Genomic DNA, 5,501 nt, shown 5'->3' with positions numbered 1-5,501 from the left:
CTTAAATAACCTCTTTACAGGAAGTTCTTCTGCAACCAGTGTAAAAACAAACATTAAAAAAAAAATACAAGAAAAAGAGGAAATCGTATCCTCCTTCTTCCCAAACCAGACCTCTGCTGCCGCGGTTACCGTCCATGTTGTGAAGAGTCCTTCTTTGTAACCCCCCCTTGCTTGGAGCATGTGCAAATCCCAAGCCTACATGCATTTATTAGCAGACTCAGGACTGTAAGGGTTAAAAGGCTCATTTATGATAACATGAAAATTAAGTACATTTAGACTCAAAGAGAGCAAGACCTTTCTTACAGATGCCCATACCCAATATTCAAAACTAACAGGAATAAACCATCATACAACTGTTTTACAAGACCAGACTTTTCCTTTTTCCCCCATTTTTTAAATAAAGCTACATGAAAAGCAATAGAAATCTTCAGTAAGATGCCTGTCGATACCAGCCTGTGTTTGTAGCACAATGTAGGTTCCTATGACGATGTTTCAGTTTAACTAAAAATGTTTAAAATAAAGACTACTGAATAGCCATGTCTGAAATTCATATAGAAGTCTGAATACTACAAAAAAGCGAAAGAAAACAATGCAGTTAAGTAACAAATCAAAGTGCCGAGAAGTTCTCATGTCCCTCTAGATGATATACATTTACTTCTCCTTTATAAAAAGTTACTGAGTCCAACTTAAAAAGGTGCCTTTGTTCCCCTGATGCCTGAAAATGACAATTTAAGGATATACCTGTAACAGCAGCACACTCTAAAAGTCATTGCATCATTCCTATAGCTAATAAAATCAAGGTAACTTCGGTACAATATTAAAGCAGTCAGCGTTAATGGGTCACAGGATTTGTAAGCAATCCTGCCGCAGAGGCATCCAAAGCACTGCAGGAATGTGCTGGTGTTCCCTGGCACGGACCTGCAGTCTCGGTCTAGGACTTCTCCATCTCGGGAGGTAGTAGATTATTCACATTATGGCCTCAGTTGGCTTGCTCTTGCAATGGAGAGCTAGAAACACTGCAAAAGCAGGCAGAGACAGTGGCTGAAGCTATAAGCGTATCTCTTAGCCCAAGCATCCAGCTGCTGTGCTGGGGCAGGGCACTCCATGCCAGTCACACTACAGAGTAACCCAGGGATGAGAAAGTTACTCTCAGACTGGTGGAGGAGGCGTCACTACTTGGGCACATAGGAATGGACAAAAGCACGCAGCAGGGCCTGGTGCTTGCCATAGTCTGCCTGTACTTTGGGCAGCTTGGTCTAGTACATGCGAGGTGGGGGTCGGTCTCTTCTCCCTAGTAACAAGTGATAGGACAAGAGGAAACGGCCTCAAGCTGCGCCAGGGGAGGTTTAGGTTCGATATTAGGAAGAACTTCTTCACCAAAAGGGTAGTCAGGCATTGGAACAGGCTGCCCAGGGAAGTGGTTGAGTCTCCATCCCTGGAGGTATTTAAAAGACGGGTAGACATGGTGCTCGAGGACATGGTTTAGTGGTGGACTTGGCAGTGATAGGTTAACAGCTGGACTCGATGGTCTTTTCCAACCTCAATGATTCTATGATTCTATGTGCATCCCCCAGGCACCAATGTCAGGGTGTGAACGTTTCTCTGATCACTGCACGGCTGAAATCACATCTTCAGTGGGCACAGAAGGACCCACTCTGCCAGGTGGTGTTCACGGAACATGTACTCAAAAGAAAGAAAGATGAATTCGGTCACAGAGCAGGTCAACAGCAGAATGAAGAATAAAACCCAATCTTCTCACCCCAAGGTCAGAGACCCACCACCAGTGGTTTTCACTGCATGTTTTCTATAGACCCCAAGAGTCTTTGTACTATTTCAATAGGTCTTCAAAAGTCAACTAAACCTACTGCCCCAACAGGCTGACGCTCACACCTCTAAGATAAACATCCTTTGGGGACCCCTCAGATCAAAAGGGAGCAGGAAGATGTGCTGTGTTCAACCAAACAGCTTCTGAAACGCTGCCAACTGTTGAGCAAAGGCTTTTGCCGACGCTGTGGACTGAGTCAGCTAAACGCAACACGGCATTAGGCTGCCTTATGGGAAATACACCACCGTCAGCACAAAGTGAGTCCACGCACAAGGTTTTATAGCACACAATTTATTATTTCCATCCTTATTACACCAAGGTGTCAAATGAGATCCTGAAGATGAAACAGCAACAGTTAGCATGCTAATAGGTATACTCATTTTCAGCCCCGCACCCTGCTCCACAGCATACAAACCACTGAGACTTGGCAAAAATTGCAGCGTGCCTCGGTGTTGGCGCTTTGCAATTAAATCCTCACCTTTCCATCTCTTGCTCGGAGCACTGTGTTGCTAGAAATAGTGCAGCTCTGCCCTGGCTGCCCGCTTTTCTCACATTTTTACTCTTCCAGCAGACTGAGACCACTTGGTTTGTGAGGGCCAGTGGTTAATAAATCCTTGCCTTGCTCTATGGGAAGCCATATCATGACAGCACAAAAACCACATTGGCACTGCTCTGTTATACACAGGCTTTGAAAGATTTGCAGTTAAATCTATTAACCGTGTGCATTTAGAGGAGACACGGGGACTTTGCCTGTAACTACTCCTAAGCAAGAGATCCTGCAGAAACACTGTGGACATTCACTAACAACCACCACTCTAGATCTCCATAAAGCGAGAACTTGCTATCTAGTCATTAAGTTGTGCAGCACATTGACAGCTAAGGGAAGTGTAGACAGCCTCTTCTACAGCCTTTGTAACTGTGGTTTTAAAGAAAAAAAACACAGAACTTTTAATTAAATAAGTCTATGCTTACTTCAAAACCAAAACCTACCCACATTATCAGGAGATTTAGCATTAAGTTCTTCTGGGGATGTGAGAAGTGTTTATACCAGCCAACAACCCATCTCTGCGCTCTCTGTTTTGCCCTTTACAGAGCGGAGGTGACCACATCCACCCCAACAGGGGCAGGGAAGCTTAATTAACTGACGGTTACACAACACTTTCGCAGGGAAACCACGTGTTTACAGTTTCATTTTGTAATAATTAGTGTCACATACTACAGCAATGTCTCCAGGACTTTAATACTCAATCTGTGTAAGGGGTATTTCGCAAAGCTCAGCAAAAAAATCCTTGTTATTAAGCAACGTATTATTCCCACGTAAGTATGCTCTGCTTTTATAGATGCCCTGACATGCCTCAGAAGGAGCAGGTAGAAGGCAAACTTTGACTTGTTCATGACTCAGTGACATTAAATCAACTTGCTTTAACTAACTGTCTCTGATGCAGCGAGCTCTATTTATCCTACTATTAAAAAAAAAAAAAAAAAAAGAAAAAAATGTTCTACCTTCATTGAAAACAAGCCTGGTTCAGATGACTATCTGAACACAGGAGTAGAGGAAAGACAAATGATTTGGTGTCTTCTGGGCTAAAAGCAATACATTTTTCAGGACTGGTCAACAGAGACGTCCAAAGCCATGTTGTTCATTGTGAGACCTGAGTTATAACTGCAATTCTTTTTCACTGCAATGCTTCACTGATCCCAGGTCTAGCCATTGGTCTCTCTTGGGGTCAAGGCAACTGATCAAAAGAGCAGATGTGACAACAAGCTTCCGTATGGTCTGCTAATGAAGATCACTAAAAGCCTTCAGAAGATATATCTTCTGATATCTCCTGGGAAAAATCATGCTTCCTTTTTATCACTGTCAAATGTAATTTGAGTACTAATCCCTAGAAATACCTGAGGCACTTGTCCTCCTTCTTCTGGGAACCTCTCCCTGTGTTTTGGAAACACAGACTTGTCTGCAAGCACTACTGAAGTGTTGCTGAAAACTGATCCAGACATTTCACACCATCCTGGAGCTGGCTAAACAGGGACAAGAGCCCTAGAGGAAGAAAATGAAGGATTTTTGCAGAGATGATCTCCAGGTGGTATTGTACACAGATTTTTAAAATCAAGGGCATAGGGGGTCATTTAAGGTCATGCCTGGCATCATGGTAATAGACTGTTCAGGCCTATAGAAAAGTAGAGTAACAGTAGAAGAAAATTGCATGGGAGATTAGAGGCAATGAGTAAATAATGTCACAGATCCCATAGTTTTGTTTGAAATTACTTTTCTATGCAGGGCACCTTTGCTCCCTGGGGTCTGCCCCGATAAGCTGCCCCATCTCCCTGACTCCTCTGCTCAGGTTTTCAATCTTCAGCCACATATAGGTGACAAACCCACTGAGACCATCATTTATACACATCCATATCTACCTCCAGCTTTCCATCAGCTCCAGAGTAGACTTTTCCCTCCAGTGCACCACCCCACTGATGTTTAAAACTTCATACAAACATGGGCATTGAACTCAAGTTCACCATTTTCCACACACCAGCCCTGGCTTGACCAGCCAGCCCAGATCTCCTGTCCAAGGTCAATCATGTGAGTGGTTCTGCCGAGCTGCTTCATTCCCATTCCTGTTAATCCATGCCAGCATGGGCAGAGAGGGATCATTTCCAGCTCATGCTCCCACTGGAGCCAGTGTGATGCTGGCCACCCGTTTGCGACCCATCCAGCAGCACCTCCTGGAAAACTGGACTATGGACTTCCTTGCAAACCAATGCTCCTCACACAGCGGCAGATGTCCTGGAGGATCCTCCCCACATTTCTCTTGTCATTCCTGCACTTACTTACCAGTTCAGAGCTCAGGATTTGCCATGTTTTCCTGCAGCAGTTGTTAGAAATGAACCTGTCCCCCAGTATACCATTGAGCTCCTCTGAACCAGGAGAGACCTGAGGTTGAGGACACACTCCTGTCCCAGCCCCTTCGCCAGGCTGATGGACCTGCACGGGGCTGGTCCAGGCCATGGGTGGGCACCACAGAGGCCAGGGATGCACAGCAGTTGCCTCCTCCTCCCAGCGAGAAGGTCTTTGCTTCCAGGACCCAGCAGCTTTGTGCCCTACAGCTGATACAACACCCTGGCAAACCCAGTACAGGGTCACAGGAAAATTTAGGTGGGACGAACCTTGTGGTGGTTGCCTGCTCCAGTCCCACAGTTACCATCGTGCAGGAAATCAGGGTTTGGTGCTCTCCTCCTATTTGCCCCCTCACTCCCACTCCAGCCATTTATTTGCCACCTCAACTTACTTTCCCAGTCTTAGATGCAGCTCAGACATCGCAGTGGGCAGCCTGGAGGTGGGGTCCTGTTCTCCTCAGGTACACGCTGGCCCAGCCAGCTTCGGGGCTGGGGGGCCACAACCTGCCCCTCACCCTTCTTCAGCGACACTGCTAGGTCGTGGCTTCAGTGTGTCCATGAACATGTCACATGGACATTTTGAGAGAACTAATAACTGATGGCCATGTAAATGAGTGTTGGGAATAATCCTGAGCAAAGAACCTGAGGGTTTCAGTAGCCCACTTGTGGGAAAGGTAAAAGAGCAAGGGTTATCATTTAGTTCAGTTGTTTCCACAGGTCAAGAGTTGGGCCATGTTTTTTAACCCTGTGCAGACAGACTGCATGCACATTAGCAAAAATA

The 5,501-nt window shown here is 45.5% G+C and overlaps 1 long non-coding RNA gene across 1 annotated transcript; it reads right to left on the bottom strand.

Annotated features, from left to right (window-relative positions):
- Nucleotides 1-321: 321 nt before the first annotated feature.
- Nucleotides 322-5,249, bottom strand: LOC148053467 (uncharacterized). The gene is made up of 3 exons (XR_015708837.1): nucleotides 5,113-5,249; nucleotides 3,722-3,866; nucleotides 322-1,683 (listed from the first exon to the last, which is right to left on the bottom strand). It is a non-coding gene; the product is annotated as an uncharacterized LOC148053467 (long non-coding RNA).
- Between the last annotated feature and the right edge of the window lie 252 nt (nucleotides 5,250-5,501).

Source organism: Nipponia nippon, unplaced genomic scaffold (genome assembly GCF_047370975.1).
Source record: "Nipponia nippon isolate SJK-2023a ecotype South Korea unplaced genomic scaffold, ASM4737097v1 scaffold_4, whole genome shotgun sequence".
NCBI classification, from domain to species: domain Eukaryota; kingdom Metazoa; phylum Chordata; class Aves; order Pelecaniformes; family Threskiornithidae; genus Nipponia; species Nipponia nippon.
The sequence above is the reverse complement of the archived record's forward strand: the minus strand, read 5'-3'. Positions and strand labels throughout refer to the sequence as shown.